The sequence below is a fragment of the Nicotiana sylvestris genome, chromosome 2, assembly GCF_000393655.2.
Source record: "Nicotiana sylvestris chromosome 2, ASM39365v2, whole genome shotgun sequence".
Taxonomy (NCBI): Eukaryota; Viridiplantae; Streptophyta; class Magnoliopsida; order Solanales; family Solanaceae; genus Nicotiana; species Nicotiana sylvestris.
This window is the reverse complement of record NC_091058.1, coordinates 38,184,709-38,203,558: the sequence shown is the minus strand read 5'-3', so window position 1 is coordinate 38,203,558 and position 18,850 is coordinate 38,184,709.

The window sequence follows — 18,850 nt, the reverse complement described above, 5'->3', positions numbered from 1 at the left end:
ACCTATTTTCCTGATGAAGAAATAATGCATATCGACGAGGTGGAGCGAATTGAAAAACCTGGCTGGAAACTTTTCTTTGATGGAGCCGCTAACATGAAAGGAGTCGGGATAGGAGCTGTAATCATTTCTGAAACAGGGCATCACTATCCTGTTACGGCTCAATTGCGATTTTATTGCACCAATAATATGGCTGAATATGAAGCTTGCATTTTGGGGTTAAGGCTAGCCGCAGACATGGGTATCCGAGAAATCTTAGTCATGGGAGATTCAGATCTTTTGGTACATCAAATTCAAGGAGAATGGGAAACTCGAGACTTGAAGCTCATACCATACCGACAATGTCTACATGATCTTTGTCAGCGGTTTCAATCAGTGGAGTTCCAACATATTCCAAGAATCCATAATGAGGTTGCCGATGCATTGGCTACCCTGGCATCAATGTTGCATCATCCGGACAAAGCTTATGTAGATCCGATACATATTCAAGTCCACGATCAGCACGCTTATTGCAATATGGTTGAAGAAGAATTTGATGGTGAACCATGGTTCCACGACATCAAGGAGTATATCAGGATGGGGATATATCCCGCACAAGCCACAAGAGATCAAAAGAGGACCATTAGGCGATTGGCAAATGGATTCTTCTTAAGCGGAGGAGTTTTGTATAAAAGAACACTAGATCTTGGATTATTAAGATGCATAGATGCCAGACAAGCTACAACTGTCATGTCTGAAGTACATTCGGGAGTTTGCGGACCCCACATGAGTGGATATGTGTTGGCAAAGAAAATCCTCCGAGCTGGTTACTATTGGCTTACCATGGAGCGAGATTGTATCAGTTTTGTGCGCAAGTGTCATCAATGCCAGATACACGGAGATTTGATTCATTCTCCACCATCCGAGTTGCACACAATGTCGGCACCATGGCCCTTCGTTGCCTGGGGCATGGATGTGATTGGACCGATTGAGCCGGCAGCATCCAATGGGCACAGATTCATTCTAGTAACCATCGATTATTTTACCAAATGGGTTGAGGCCAAGACATTCAAATCAGTGACCAAGAAAGCTGTGGTCGATTTTGTCCACTCAAATATCATATGTCGATTCGGAATCCCAAAGGTGATCATCACAGATAACGGTGCTAATCTTAACAGCAACTTAATGAAGGAAGTATGTCAACAGTTTAAGATTACACATCGCAACTCTACCCCATATCGGCCCAAGGCGAATGGAGCAGTCGAGGCAGCCAACAAAAACATAAAGAAGATACTTCGGAAAATGGTAGAAGGTTCAAGACAATGGCATGAAAAATTACCATTTGCATTATTGGGATACCGCACTACTGTTCGCACTTCAGTAGGAGCAACTCCTTATTTGTTGGTATATGGCACTGAAGCAGTAATTCCTGCAGAAGTTGAGATTCCTTCCCTTCGGATTATCGCCGAAGCAAAGATTGATGATGATGAGTGGGTCAAAACCCGTCTGGAACAGTTAAACTTGATTGATGAAAAACGATTGGCCGCAGTATGTCATGGTCAATTATATCAAAGAAGAATAGCAAGAGCATACAACAAAAAAGTGCGTCCACGGAAGTTCGAAGTGGGTCAACATGTGCTGAAACGTATTCTTCCACATCAGGTTGAGGCAAAGGGCAAATTTGCCCCGAATTGGCAAGGACCATTCATTGTGACCAGAGTATTATCGAATGGTGCACTATGCTTAACAGATATTGAAGGCAAATGCATAGACATGGCGATCAATTCTGACGCGGTAAAGAGATATTATGCATAACTTTTTGAATGTTTGTATTTAGCATTATTTCGAAGATTGGAATGACAAAGGCAATTTATTCTGCTATCCAAACACTATACCATTTGCTTCCCTTCGAGCCATATTTGCTTCTTTCTTACCCTCTCTTGGAATCAATGAAAATCAAATATGAAATAAAAAAGAAAAGAAAAAGAAAATCACTATTATTTAGTGAACTACGTTTGACCTGATTCCTCAAAGAAGGATACGTAGGCGCCTTACGGCTCGGTCATAGGGTGCACAATATACATAATGTGCACAAAAAGAAACATCAAGAGACCCCAATCAAGAAAACCGGGGCAAAGAATTGTATTGGAAATAAGAAAAGATTCCAAGAATTGTAATTTTAAACCCATACCAAAACTGTTTAGCTTTTGATACCTTTCCATTTCCAACCACATACCGAAAAGACCTTTCGATCAATCTTAGAAAAATGCTGAGTCAAACAAATGAAGATGGTTCATAACACTCTGGTACAAACAAGAAAAGAAAGTAAAAATGAGAGAGTCTTATAGGTGAAAACCCACACGGGCACCATAAGGCGATGAAAGTTGAGAGAAAGTAAAAGGAGAGAGTCTTATTGGTGAAAACCTTTGCAGGCACCATAAGGTGAAAAAGAAGTAAGAAATGAACAAATGAGGAAGGTTTATCGGTGAAAACTCTTTGAGATACTGCAAGTCCAACAGGTCTGTAAAATGAAAAATAAAGTTGGATTACGGAATTTTTGGGGAAAACAAAAATGAGACAATTGAAAGGAGATTGATTAAAAGACTGGGTTGATTAATCCGAAATGCATACCCTGATCATTGGCGCAAGTAACACCAATTAGATAAGTTTTATTCCTTCTCCAACAGTCATCCAAATTTGGATTTTTCTTTTCATTCTATAATTGTCGAAATCAGCGCGTTTCGTCACTAATAATATTACTTTTCTAAAGTTTTGAGATAAGTTTTATTCCAAACAAATAAGAAGGAATGTCAAGGTGTACTACCAAGATTCAAGGATTACATGATGCAAAAAACGGCCATGAAAGGCGGGAGATAAAAATAATAAGATATGTGAGGAAGAAAAGTGAAATCAAAAGTGGATCAGCAATGTCAGGAGGGACATATGATTACAGTTAAAAGGGTTTGAAGAGGGGAATCCTATAGTCAAGGATCAATTACAAAGACAAAACAGTCTTTTTCAACCATTCCAAGACAATAAAACAAGACGAAGAAGAAGCCCCACCATCGGCAAGAATACACCAGTTAACCACTCTGCTTTAAACTAACGAAGTTTTCTTTGATTTAAAACAGGGGCAAAAACAACATTTGTGTCAGGAAACACTTGGTAGAGGATTAAAGAATTAAAGAAATCAGGCGTCCACCTGGAGAATGAGGATAAGAATTAAAAAAGTCAGGCGTCCACCTGGAGAATGAGGATGAGAAAAGAAGGAATCAGGCGTCCACCTGGAGAATGAGGATGAAGAACTAAAGAAGCCAGGCGTCCACCTGGAGAATGAGGAATGAGAATTGAAGAAATCAGGCGTCCACCTGGAGAATGAGGATGAGAATTGAAGAAGTCAGGCGTCCACCTGGAGAATGAGGATGAGAAAAGAAGAAATCAGGCGTCCACCTGGAGAATGAGGATGAAGAATTAAAGAAGTCAGGCGTCCACCTGGAGAATGAGGATGAAGAAAAAAGAAGTCAGGCGTCCACCTGGAGAATGAGGATGAAGAATTAAAGAAGTCAGGCGTCCACCTGGAGAATGAGGATGAAGAATTGAAGAAGTCAGGCGTCCACTTGGAGAATGAGGATAAGAGTTAAAGAAGTCAAGCGTCCACCTGGAGAATGAGGATGAAAAGAAAAGAAGTCAGGCGTCCACCTGGAGAATGAGGATGAGAATTAAAGAAATCAGGCGTCCACCTGGAGAACGAGGATGAAGAATTAAAGAAGTCAGACATCCACCTGGAGAATGAGGATGAAGAATTGAAGAAGTCAGGCGTCCACCTGGAGAATGAGGATAAGAATTGAAGAAATCAGGCGTCCACCTGGAGAATGAGGATGAGAATTGAAGAAATCAGGCGTCCACCTGGAAAATGAGGATGAGAAAAGAAGAAGTCAGGCGTCCACCTGGAGAATAAGGATAAGAATTAAAAAGTCAGGCGTCCACCTGGAGAATGAGGATGAGAATTGAAGAAGTCAGGCGTCCACCTGGAGAATGAGGATGAGAATTAAAGAAATCAGGCGTCCACCTGGAGAATGAGGATGAGAAAAGAAGAAATCAGGCGTCCACCTGGAGAATGAGGATGAAGAACTAAAGAAGTCAGGCGTCCACCTGGATAATGAGGAATGAGAATTGAAGAAATCAGGCGTCCACCTGGAGAATGAGGATGAAAATTGAAGAAGTCAGGCGTCCACCTGGAGAATGAGGATGAAGAATTTAAGAAGAAATCAGGCGTCCACCTAGAGAATAAGGATGAAAGAATTGAAGAAGTCAGGCGTCCACCTGGAGAACGAGGACAAAGAATTGAAGAAGTCAGGCGTCCACCTGGAGAATGAGGATGAATCCGCAGTCAGGCACCCACCTGGAGAACAAGGGAATACAATTGAAGTATTGAAGTCAAAAGCCCGCTCATATGAGAAAGGAGCACACTTAGAATCAATAAAGCAGAGGAGTCCAACAAAATCCCCAGCAAGAAACAACAAGAGTCCCAAACAGATGAAGAAAATACGGGACATTCCAAAAGGAATACGGAATAAGCCAAATGCCCAAGAGTCACCAAGATATCAAGACAACAAGAAACGCAAGGGCATGATCTAGATAAGATTTTTATAATTCATGTACCATAGTCTAATTTAGCTTTTTGTATTTCCTTTAAAGTAAGGTGTAATAAGGAGGTCAGCAAGCAGTAAAAACAGCACGAAGCAGCAGTAACATCACAGTCCCACGGTAGTCCCAGCTACCCAAAACTTCCCGAACTACATTGACCTGATTCCTTTATAGCCAAGGATATGTAGGAAACCTTTGAAGCAGAGGTTCGGTCAAATCTTTCAAAAAATGCTTCCCACGGAGTATTTGAACGGGCAAAAATCGCTCGTATCCGCTCACTTTATCTTTGCACAAAAACTCTTCGAGTTTCCGCACAAAGAGGGGCAGCTGTGAGCACGTGATTTTTGCCTCACGAAAAACTACTCCAAAATAAATCAAAAATAAAATAAATTTCTTTTACTGTGCAATTTTTGAATTTTTGCGTGATGTTTGTTAAATATTTGTCTTATATCCGTAAATGTTTACTTTGTCATAACAAAATGAAAATAAAAATAAAAATATATGTTGCATGCATATCTAGGATTTAATTATGCATTTAATAATTGATTCAAAAAATAAAATCACAAAAATATGTGTCTGTTCTAATTTTAATATTTCACTGTGTGATTAATGTTTTGTCTATGTGTTAAATAATTGTTATAAAGTAATTAATATTTTTATGAGGTTAAAATTGTTTTATAATTAAAATTAGGAATTTGAATTAGAAAATAAAAAATAAAAAAAATATATAAATGAAACTCGGACCTGGATTAAAATCCAGGCCCAAATAAACCCCCCCACAGCCCAATCCAAAGAGCCCAGGTCCGGTCCAGTCCAAAGGAGTCAAAACGACAGCGTTTGGTCATAGTTTATCATGGACCGTTGGATCAAATCCAACCAACAGATGAGATCTCATCACCCTAACCCATAATCCTTACCCGATCCAATACCCGGTTCAACCCGTCCCCCCAAACTTAAGCCAAACGACACCGTTTGGTTAAGTGGATAAATCTTGGCCTTCCATTCTGCTAGATCTAACGGTCAGAATCAACCCACCCCGTCCCTATATAAGGCCAAACCCCTACCCCGGCCCCCCTAACTAAACACCCCCTCCTCTCACTGTTCATCATCTTCCTCAGACCCACCCCTAACCCTAGCCGCCCTAACATCCCATCGCCTGAAACCCGGCGGCATCAACGCCGCCGGTCACCAAAATAACACCCTAGAACCCCCTGAACATCCTCTATCCAGATATGCTAGCCACTTGGCTCGAATCTTCCTGAAGGTTCTCGAATCTTCATTTGAAGATTCGAGCCGAGCTTAGATCTAAACCAAACAACCCCTAGTTAACACCATAGTACCCCCTAGCATGCCTCGTTATGGATCTGGTGTTTGTTTGGCTCGAATCATTTCAGAGCTTCTCGAATCTTCTTTTGAAGATTCGAGCCAAACAAGAACAAACTCAGATCTGTTCTAAACTGACACCAAATGACCCCTAGGCTACCCTCACCCTTGTGTCGTATTTGGTCCCCCTCGAATCTGACCAGAAATGGTTAAGTCCCAAATCGAACCTTCAAGAACCCTAGAAATACCAGACTTTTGGATTCTGCCCAAATTAAATAAAGATTGAGGTTTAATCGACCTTAGTCGAAGTATTTTCAGTGGAAAATACTTCGACTAAGGTCTGTTTGATTTCAAACAAAGTCCAAATCCAAGTTGAGTTCGAGTCGGAATAAAATTGAAGATTCAGAGGTATTTTTTCTATTTATTTTGTGTATTCTACGTGTATTTTTGTGTTTGTTTCATTAGTCTGTGTAATTTTCCCATCTTTTATTGTCATACTGTCTCCTACCCGTCTACTTGATTCTAAATGTGAATTGTTTCTGTTGGTTGTGATTATTTACAATGTGTGTAATCGACTCGATTAAGTTCGTCGATTAGTTGTATTGTGAATCTTGTTTCTGAAAATGTTGACTGAAGCAACCTGTTTCGGATGGATTATTTTGTTGTAATCAGTTGTTTCTTATTTGATAATCAGTTTAATTAATACTCGTTAATTAAGTCATCTTTGTTTATAGTTCAATAAAATCCATCAAATGGATGTTGTATGTGTGTTGATTTCTGAGCATTAAGTTTCAGGGCATTGTCAGTATATTGACAATGCTCCTGTATCTGTTTGATCCTAACTCAATGTTGAAGTTCTGTTTAAATTGTTATGTTGAATTCAGTGTGATTTTACAAATGTTGATTAGATGTAATTGTGTTAGAAGGTTACATTCTTAGTTAGGATTCAGTCCAAAACTTTAGGATTGGTTGTAGCTGTCTTAAATCAGATTAATAATCAGGTTTGAACAGATTTTAAAAATCTGTATTGTTAGATTTTAAGTTTGACAGCAGTAATAATAGTAATCACAGTAGGATTTCTGAGGGTATTTCTGGGACAGAATAGTGAGGGTAATATGATAGCATAATGGGCTGAAAGTGGAAAGTTATTGGCTATTATTTAAAGTGATAATGGGAAACAAAGGGTAATGGGGCTGCTTAAAATCATGATAAGATCATTTAAATTATTCAAAGCAGTTTTTAATGGAACTTTTTGATTTTAAAAGAAGAAGGGGGTCCAAGAAGCACTTAAAAAGAAAGGGTCAGCCCTGTATAAATACATGGAGCTGGATCAGATTTTAAGGGGGGAGAACAAAAAAAAGAAGGAGAGCTTTCAGACAGAAAGGAAAAAAGAGAGCTTTCAGACAAAAAGGAAAGAGAGAAAGAAAAAAATCTGATCTGGAGGACAGATTTTAAAACTGAAGAGAGGAAAAATCAGGAAGAAAAAAAGAGATTGAGAGATTGAGAGATTTTAAGATCAGATTTTAAGAGGAGGAGAGAACAGAGATCTGAAGGAGAGATTTTAGGACAGATTTTGAAGAAAAACTGATCAGATTTTGAGAGAGATTTTAAGAAAAAAAATACATCTAGAGTGAGATAAAAAGAAAGAGAATCAAGCAGAAATCAGAAATGAAAAATCAGAAATAGGAATTGGAAATAGAAAAGAAACTGAAATATGAAGTATTGTTCTTTCGTTGAATCTGTTCGGATTTATTTGATTCCATTGTTCAGTTAAAAACTGAAGTTTCTTTAAAAATACTGTCACTGTTCATCTGGGTTAACGGGTCTTGTTCAGACTTGCTGTATACTGCTATTCTGCTGAATTTGTTACTACTGCCACTGCTGAAATTTTAACTCCTTCTTCCTTCATTGCCAGGTACATATCTTGTAAATTCTGTGTTGGAAAAAGATTCAACATGACAAATGAATAAAGTTTGAATTGTAATACTATCTTTTATTCGTTTAAGTCCATTAGTTTAAAATTCAGCTTTGTTTCATGTTGGTTTAATAGTAGTATATTTCGACGTAATGGCTGTAAGTTAAATGTCCTTTCTTGAAGTTTGTATAAATGTTGTAATAAGGTTAATTTCGAAATTTTCATTAAGGGAAGGTATAATTAAGTTGTCAAGGTAGGAAATAGGGCGTAAAGTTGGCCATTATTTAAATTTTATAGTATTGTTAGCTAAGTAAAGAGTAATGTAGAAATATCAAGAAAAACTACATTACTAACTCCTGTTGTTAGATAAGGTTAAGATGGTATTGGTGGTATTTTTTTATATAAGATAATAGATGCGTGTATAACCATTGGCGAAAGGTGATATGATATAGTTTGTTACGATGTTTACAACATACAGTTAGGTTGCATGTAAGACAATATTATTGAATCGATTTGCATAATAATTCCCTTTCTTATCAATTTGATGCTTATCTACCATCGTAAACAATTTAATTAACCAAATAATTAGGCCTATTAGATTAAAAATAAGTATATGAGAATGAGATGAGATGTATAAGCACGAATTGCAACATTTTATATCAATGGTAAGTAGAAATAGAATTTGCACTAAATAAAAATAAATAAAATTGTTCAAAAATACTTCTTCCCCTCATAAATCATTTTTGTAAGTTTTATATGCAATTCATCCTTTGGTATATGTATATATGTTGTATTTGTGAAGAATAGTATTAATCATGTTCTTATTCTTTACTTTGAATTTGAATAGTCTTTGATGAACATAAATTATACGCGGAAATTATAATCGACGGGCAACATTTAATAAATTGTGAAATCTTTTAAAAGAATTTAAAGGCATCCCTTGAATGTGAACTTCTCAGGATTTTCATATAAAAATGTGTAGTTATAATAAACAATTTGTGGAAGATCCATAATATTATTACAAAGATTTTGCGCAATTAGGGATGCGTTCGCGTACCTTGATTATATTTTAAAAAAAGGCAAATCCGGATTATGCGTACGCGCAATTTCGAGCGAATATTTAATAAAAAAAAGATTTCTCCAAAAATTTCTTTAAAATAATTTCATATAACCCGAGATGTGCAGTTCATTGTCTAAATACAAGGGTGATGATGTTCTTGATTTTAATTTAAATTTTGAAAATATGATTTTTAATGAAAACTATAACATGGACAATTTTATTGTGTACACGTTTGCGTGACATGATACCCGTAATTATGAAAGATATATAATACGAATATACGTACGCGTAATTCGTTTATATAATTGTAAACAATAAGTAAAAGCGGTAGTAAAATCATGCAATAAAAACGTATTTAGTAAAAATCAAGATAATTAAGCCAATAATAAAAACAGTTGAGCGACCGTGCTAGAACCACGGAATTCGGAAATGCCTAACACCTTCTTCCGGATTAACAGAATTCCTTACTCAGGATTTCTGGTTCGCAGAATAATAAACAGAGTCATATTCTCCTCGATTCAGGGATTAAAACCGGTGACTTGGGACGCCTTGAAATTCCCAGGTGGCGACTCTGAAATAATTAAATAAATCCCGTTTCGACTGTCCTTCAATTGGAGAAAACTCTCCACGCGCCCCGCGGGCGCGGTGAAAAGGAGGTGCGACACGGACCATAAATAAGAGTTAACTTTCTCGATTTGGGATTTAAACCGGTGACTTGGGACACCATAAATCATCCCAAGTGGCGACTCTAAATTTTAAATAAATAATCCCATTTCGATTGTCACTTAAATTGGAAAAAACTCCCCTATACCCTTTCCGGGGGTAGAAAAAGGAAGTGTTATTTCTTTGGTGACTCTACCGGGGAAAAGAACCTAGAATCTATGGTTCAGAGTTCAAGAATTCGAGCTTAGAATAATTGCTATATTTGGATTTTATTTATTATCTGATTTTTATTACATTTTTGGGCTTAATGTGCTAAATGCCGCTTTTTACCGCTTTGATATTATTTGAACTGTATATAAACTGCTGCGAAATCCCTCTCTTCTAATCTTCTAGGAAGCGCACGCTGGCGTGACTTCTTTTTTGTTAGTGTCATACCCCAATTTAGAACGAGGTTCGGACAAGTTGCAAAGCCGGATGATCTTTTATTTACTGGTACGCTGCCCCCCGACTAAAGTTGTCCGCTCGAGTAGGCCAGGTCTAGAACAATACACCCAGGTTTTAAACTTAGAATAACATAGCCTCATACCGGATCCCTAGTAGGAACGCTTGATTTCATCATGTGCATTTGACTTTGAGGACTCAACACAGGGGTTGGGTCCGTCTAGGACAGGTGTACCCAAAAATAAAAGACCATCTTGATACATCCTATGTGCTACCTGTTGCAATTTTCAAGGGTAAAAGGGGTCATTTGGCGGACCAATGAGGTTTGGGGATAAATGAGAAAAGAGGATGAAGTATAAAAATGAAGCAAGTAGGGTCCAATTATGTTTTTCTTTCACATTTTTTAAAGAAAAAGACAAAAAAAAACATGAAAATCCAAAAAGATTTTGCACTTTCCCATCATTTTTCAAAAAAAAAAATCAAAAAAAGAGGAAAAAGAAAATCCAAAAAGAGTTTACATGTTTCATCATTTTTCAAAACAAAAAAAGACAAAAAAATGTTTTCTCCTAATTAGTTGTTTTTTTAATTTTCGCCCTTATCCAATCTTCCCGAACTACGCATATCCGATTCTTGTCTTTCGGGGCGTGATATGTATGCAACCCATATAGGGTCCGGTTTTCTTAGTGAGTCTTAAGTTCTTGGCTTCGAGGGTCGTAGCCAAATCTTGCATGTCTAGCCACTTTGGCCACATCGGTCATTTTATAAAATAGGGCTATTTTCGCAAAGTGATTTGTTTAATTGTGTCTAGAGAGACTTCAATTCATAATTAAGTGTCTCTTTACTTTGGAGGTCCGTCCTTGTCGAATTTGCATGTCCAGCTGCTTTTGGCCACATAGGCCGTTTTGCAAAGTAGGGTTATTTTCGCAAAAGTGGTTCAGTTAGCCCATGTTTTAGAGTTCTAAGTCCACAACAAGATGTTCTCTCTGTTTAAGGTCCATTGTGTTGTTGCATGCTTAGCCATTTTTGTCCATATAGTCCATTTCTACAAAATTGGTCATTTCTGCAAAGTAATTTTTCCATGTCTTAGAAGTCCCCTTTGTTGAGTTTGCTCTTCTAGCAACCTTTTGGCCACATAGGACATTTTGCAAAAATAACTTCAATCATGTTCTGCATGTGTCTGATAGCAAGTTTTATTGTCTCACATAGTGTTCTAAATCTTTAACTCTATTTGGTTTTAGTTTTCTCATACAAGTGTGGATCTACTTACCGGGGTTTGAGCATGACAGACGCCCCAGGACCATCTAGTCAGGATCGCTGTATTCAGGATTTGGCTAAAGGATATTATTTTTTGTGTTTTGAGTTTGTTTTTTATGTTATCTTGTACTTTATAATCGTGTTCAGCAGTACTGTTTCTTTTAGTCGGTGTCAGAGTTTGTCATAGTATAGTTGAGTTTGTCAAGTCTTCTGTTATCGTATTTCCTATTTTATATTTGAAAATCAAAAAAAGTTGTAAATGAATAATCCAAAAAGATTTTTATTTTTTTAGTTGCTTTTCCAGAACTACGCTTGATTTGATTCATGAGGGACATGATACGTAGGCAACCTACATAGGGTTCGATTGAATCATTTTTTTAAAAAAAATTAAAAGGGAAAAAGAAAAATAAAGAATAAAAAAAGGAGAGGTGAAATTATAGGGTTTGAGAAATGAGAGGAAAGAAAAGAGTGATAATTAGTAGAAAAAAAGAAGAAGAAAAATGAGCAAGCCAAGAAGTGCTAGAAAAGAAAGAAAAGAGAAGATTGAAATGAACAAATTGGGATGATGCCAAGTGACCTTGCGACCCTCTAAGTCATTCTAGAACCGTTAATTGTTGCTAGATGCATTGCACATAATGCGATATATTTAGCTGTTAAATGCCCTAATGCTAACAGGATGACCCTATTTTGTTCCTTTTGCTATCTTCATTAGAGAAGGGTGGTTGGTTTGTGGTTCTTAAGTAACTCATCCATACAACACACGGTCAAAGAGGAAGGTAGCCATGACTAGCAAAGACTTGGACACGAGTGTTATTGATCCATCTAAGGGGATTGTTGAGTCAGAATCCGAGTTGAAAGAAGAGGTCATAAGGTTGAAAGGACAGATGGTCGATATATACCAAGCCTGGATTAGTGGGCATCCTCCACCATTATTTCGCATTAACTACCCTGAAAGACTTGTCACCATTCCGCCACTGTCACAAATCCAGATTCCCATTGTTGTTGATATCTCCCCACAACCTTTTCACACTCCACCTGCCAAAACCACCTCATATCCAGCTCCTTTGACCATTCGTGTTTTTGTAGCTCATCCACAAGCTATTTTTCCTCGATCCTCTAGCGAGATTGTGTTCAAAATCCCCGATACCCAACATTATGCTCCAGAACCAACTTTCAAGGTCTCGAATCCATACTCTCACGCTCCTCATTTTGAGCCTCCCAGTGAAACTCTAAAAGCCTGCTAAGACAGTGGAGCAAGATGAGATATCCAGGAAGGTGAAAATCTTAGATCAGTCTTTAAGAAAGATGCAAATGTTGGAAGGTCAGAAGAGTATTGCCTTCAAGGATCTGTGTATGTTCCCTGACGTTCACTTGCCCGCAGGATTTAAAATACCAAACTTTAACTTGTATGACATGCATGGAAATCCAGTAGCCCATCTGAGGGGTTATTGCAACGAAATGAGAGGTGTTGGCGAGAATGATGAGTTGCTAATGGCGCACTTCAGTGAGAGCCTGACCGAGGCAGCCTTGGCATAACATACTCGTCTAGATGTCGGTAAGTGGCATACATGAGGTGACATGGCTCAAGATTTTGTTCGGCATTATCAGCACAATAAAGACATTATCCTAGACCGCTCCTCCCTATCTCAAAAAAAGAAACCCAAAGAAAGTTTTAGGGAGTTTTGGGCTCAGATGGAACAACCAAGTTGCTCGGGTCAGTTCTCCGATTGATAGAAAAGATGTTGCTGAGTACCGCCAATGACAGGATCTAGTGGGCATTCCTGCTAAACACTTTTAGCCTCAATACCGACCCCATGAATATCCTCATACTCCAGATAATCCTTCCCAGTGCTACTTTCCTCCACAAAATCCCCAAGGTCATACCTCACCTTCCCAGTACTCTATCCACAATGCACCGCCATATGCTCCACACCCACGAGACCCGCAATGGTCTGCATCACCTCCACAAATATCTTAACCGACTCCTCAAGCCTATCAACCACCTACCCGTAAGAGGTTCCAACCGAGGCCGGAGTACAAAATGAAAAGGCAGCAGCAAAGAGAAAAGTCTTTCACTCATATTGGAGAGTCATATGCTAGTTTGTTCCAAAGGTTGAGGCAATCGGACATGTTAAAGCCGATTCAGATAAAAAGGCCGAACCACATTCCAAAGAATTTTGATTTCTCTCAAAGGTGCGCATATTGCTCTAATGCCCCAGGGCACAGTATAGAAAAGTGTTGATCTGAAAAGAGAAATCCAAAAGCTAATTGATGCAGGTGACATTACCGTGCAAAATCCATATGCGGCAGATACCAGCCAAGGTCCACTGCATGTTCATAATGAGACGCATATTGTGGGCATGATTTGTGTTGAAAATAAGTATGAGAACTCTTCTGAGCTTCTTGTAGGGCCACTTGTCTCAAAGTTTTCAGCGCTATCAGTCTCAGTTCCAAAAGTTGATCTTAAGAGCGAGTGGGCAAAAGGGACCCAAAAGCTATTTGCTGAGGTCAATGTGATTGAGATTGGTAATGGTATTGGTAATATTGATGTGGAACTCAGTGGCTAAGATGCCAAGCTTGGTAATTGGAAAGACGTTCCTTTCTTACATAGTCAGGGAGGAGCTTTAGTGGTTCATTTTGGTGTCATTTCTATTTTCCGGGTTATTTCAGGGTTGTAATCCGGATATTGTCTTGTGCCTCAAACCCTTCTATCCTTTTTATTTTGCCAAGTTCCTTTAGTCGTAGTAAATCATTTAGTGTTATCTAGATTTGTTCTAGGGTCGTACCCTAGTTTATTTTGCTTGTCTTATTGTTCAAACCCTTTTCACCATCTGTCTAATGCAATTTTCAGTTTTCTGTTATTTCTAGTCATTTTTGTTTAGTTCTCTTTTCCTTTTATAGTTCTTTTCCTGCTGACTCTAGTGACATGACATGTACGCATAATTCTTGGCCTGGCCTTAAAAGTTAGTCTAATTATAAAGCAATGAAACAATTTTGAAGATGATAGGGACATTTGCAGGAAATAAGTAAAGGGATTTTGAGATCATTTAAAGCCCGAACTGTGTGAAACTGGGGAAAATGGTTTGGGAAGTTAAGAGGACGACACGAATTTGTTACAAGAGAGTGCGTCCCAAATATTTGAAGTGAGCAGTTTTGAGTTTAAGTACACCTCAATTTACAAGATAAAGTCAAGGGAGTTTTCTCCAAACAGACGGAGGGTATCCATCACGAAGAAGAAATCACCCAATGAGAGTTCTGTACTTGACAAGGCACCAAAAAAGAAAAAGAAAAAAAGAAATGTTGTGTGTGCTCTTCCTTTTTCATTTCAAGTTGCATGTGTTTTACTTGGTATTTTCAGGGATTGGGAGGCCCTCCTTCAGCTACCCAAACACTTATACTATTCAATACCCTTTTGAGTCAGTACTGATTTCTTTGACCTTCCCTCTTTTGGAATCAAGTTAGAGTCATACGAAAAAAAGGAATAAAAGAAGAGTTTATGTACCCATAGGTTTACTTTTGAAAGTTCATTCCAAAAGGAAAATTCAAAAAAAGAAAAAGAGAAAAATAGAGATTAAAAAAAGGGGGAAAAAGAAAAAAAAAGAAGTAAAAAAAAGAAAAAAAGAAAAAAAAAAGAAAAAAGAAAAAGGAAAATAGTAACAAGAAAGTATCTTTGTGAACTACGTTTGACCTGATTTTTATCACCACAAGATACGTAGGCAGCCTTACAGTTCGGTCATACTAAATAAAATATTTCATAATCCCACGAAGTCGAAAGTGGGGCAGTCTTTCTTAGTAACTCCATCAAAAGAAAAAGAAAAAAAAGAATCAAATTCCCTTGTTTTAGAAATTGGGGCAAAGTTTGTAGAATGGATTCCAAAAGTTGTAAATAAATTAACCCCGTTGTCTTAGTTATGTTGAGCCTTTATGATATCCTTTCTTTCTAACCCTGTCCAAAAGCCACATTATAGTCCAAAAAGACATCCTAGATAATCTTTGAGAGGGTTGAGTTTAGACATGCCAAGAGTATATGATGTTTTTACCATGGTTAATGCCTTGTCATCTGCAGAATAAGAGGGAATAAGAAGAAAAGAACAAAAAAAGAGGGACTTATTGGTGAAAACCTTCACAGGCACCATAAGACGATGGTTAGTTGAGAGAAAGAACAAAATGAGAGAGGCTTGATGCTGAAAACCCTTTGGGCACTACAAGTTGAATAAGGATCGCCAATCAGATTGGATAATTGGAGCATTGAAGCCCAAATTCACGGTTTAGGGGTATAACAAGAGTTGAACATTAGATTTGCTTGATAGATTAGGCCACTTAATCCAAAGGTGCATGTCATAGTCATTAGAGTTGGTATCCACATCTGATAAGTTTCTACTTTGTAGTTTTCTTGTTAGGAATCATCTCTTTTCATTGTCCTTTACTCTGTTCCTTTTGTCTTGTTTACTTCCTCTTCCTGAGTCTGTTTGGTCAAAACAAGTGAGAAATCACTTCAAAATTTGCCACCAGCTTTCTAATTGCACAAAACGGGAACTGGCTAGTACATCAAAATGGCATAAGTCAGGAAAGAACAACATGCACACTGAGTTGGTAACTGATAGGTTTTAAATATTCTTGCCTTATGTTTTGATAATCTAACAAACTTACTATTAAGAACCAGATAGGGAACTTGACCTACTTGGACTATACTGCAAGCTTTAACTAATTCCAACTAAAGGTGATACAACTTCAGGAGCTAGGAACGCACACAAGTACCTGATACTCTTGTGATTTCCTCATAGCAGTACAAAGTCAATTGGACATAGCTAGAAATGAAGTGACTGACAACACTGTTTCTGTTGCACTGCACTGTCTCCAGCGCCCACTCATTCTCTTACAAAATAAAGTGCTCACATCATTACAAGTGATGTGATCAAGATGTACCTACAATGAGTTTTATACAAAACATCACATGAAGGTTTTAGTTTCTCATTCAAGCTCCTTGCCAAAACAGAGAAATCAATCCTCTGAAGCTTGAAGAACAAAGTTGAGCGCAACTACGGACTAGTTCCTAAAAGATAGCTTGTTGTTGTCCTAGTTGAGTTGTAACTTTGTTATTGTACTTGTTATATCTCCTAAACGGCTTAGTTAGAAGCGTTTGATTAGGAATGCTCTTGTAAAACAGTAAACTCCTTGAGTTTATGTTGTGGCTAGATTTAGTCATAAGCAAAAGTCTTTGTAATTGTAGAATTACAAAGTGGCTTGTGGTGAAAGCATCACAAGTTAGAAAAAAGCCTTTGTAACTAGGAATTCACAAAGTGGCTTGTGGTAAGAGTACCACAAGTTAGTTGAGTAAATCCTTTGCAATATGAGTCATTGCAAAGTGGACAAGTTAGTGAGGTTAAAAGCCTACAGGTGTAGGTCATGGTTTTTTGATCCCCTTGTGTGAGATTTTTTCACGTAAAAATCCTCTGCCTTATTTACATATTGTTTTATTAGCATTCTCAGCAGAATCCTGTAGAGAACCAGGTACTCTACTGTTTGGTGGACTCATACAAACTAACAATTAGTATCAGAGCAGGGTTTTCCTATCAGGCTAACACCTAGGAAGGATCCTCATGGCTATCCCACTAAATTTGGAAGAATGTCAATCTACATACAGTCGCGCCCCCTTTTTCTCGAGAAATCGAGTTTATGACATTTTTAGTTGGGACAACTCTTTCCTTTTGGAAAAGGGGTTTGCATTTTTGAAGAGTCACCACCTAACGTTTTTAAGGTGCGTTAGGGCACCTATAGGTTTGATTTATAACTATGTTTGGTAACAAGAGACATGGTAAGAGATTGAAATTATCCTAAGGGGAAGATGTTAGGTACCCCTCAGGATCCACTAGTGTGGTTCCCCGCCAAACAGTTTTTTTGAATTTGTACAAGTAGCAAATAAACAAGTATGACGCAAATAGTAGGGGATTTAAGTTTAAGTACACAAATATTTGAAAAGCAGTTAATGAAAAGCAAGATTTTGAAAAGAATTACAATCTAAGAATATTTGGGAATGTAAAGGGGTTATCCTAGGTTTGATTATAATATGATCACATCAATGCAATACCCGGTATGACATTCCTCAAAGAGGGGCTACACATGGTATTAACGCACCGGTCATCATATCCATATCTACCCTTTCCCGCCCCGTGAAGGTAATTAAAGCGAATCACGACCCCCATTGCATGCTGTTACCCGTCCCTTCCTATCAGTCCCGGAGGAATTTAGGACTCCTATCCTATAAAAGGGGGTTCTAGGCAGACCCTCAAGTTTAAAGGTAAAATACTAAGGCGACATATAATAAACAAGTAGGACTTCAATTAAGGGGAGCATGAAAAACCAGTGAAAGGCTCAGATATACTTCCACATACGGTACGCATAAACAACATGACTCATACACAATTAAGGTATAAATTCAGATCCTAAACATGGCATCTAAGTGATAACAACAGAGTCAGATTTAGGACATAACTCAAATAGGAAGTTCTAATCAGGCTTGCCTACTGATTTTAACATGCTAACAGTCAAACAATAATCACAAAGACGGTTCTGATTTTATTTTAAGTTGATTATCTAAGACTTGCCTAAGCGTAAAATAATATGCAGCAGTTACCAAAATTATTAAAATAGTTTGGAAGTTATTTTACCTAAAGCATGCTGTTCTAAATGTTGTGCAAGACATGCAGGGATTGCGACCAGTTTCACTTAAACACGATAATCAAACATGAGACTGTTTTATGTCCTTTTTTCATGCATCAGTAGTTTAACTAGGTGTGACTGAGCGAGTGTGAACAAGATCCTAAAATAGGGTATCTAACATGCACATATGAAAAAATACATAATGATTGCATAATTCCTAAAGCATGATTTTTGAATGACCAAATAATTACAACACGACTTCAAGACGTGCAGAAGCAACAATTTTATGTTAATGCTATTATTTAGCCTAAAGTAGGATTTCTAAGTAGTAAAGTGATGCCAAATGAGATGCTGGAATAGTAAACCTAAGAACATGCTATCTAATGTATGACATGCTCTGAATGGATTGATCTTACACATGGATTCTAATGCACATATAAGAAATATAAACCTAAGACATGGTTTCTACCCATTGATGTTGATAGCATATATAACTACCCTCTCCTTTTTACTAGCCAGCCCCAATACTTGTTTACAACAGATTATTATAGACCAATACTGAAATGAATTTCATAAGTAGAAAAGAAAAATAAAAAGTAAAAAGTTACACTATAGAGAGCCTGAAGACAGGCCCCGATTCTCAACACCTGATTAAGACTTCCTCTCTGAGTTATGTAATAAATCACCTCAAATGTAAAGATTGTTCCATAGCCTTTCTCATATCTGGGTGCGTCAGAGTTCTCTAAGGACCTCAAAGTGGATCCCGGGCAGTGCTCACACACAGATTTCATTGCCAAGATAGAGTAAGTGTAGTGTGGAAAGGCTAGCTTTTGTGTGTCAAAGTTTAGAGGGAGCTCAAGGGTCCCAAGGCAATGCTCACACAAAAGGGGCAGAGCTTAGTGGTCTAAGAG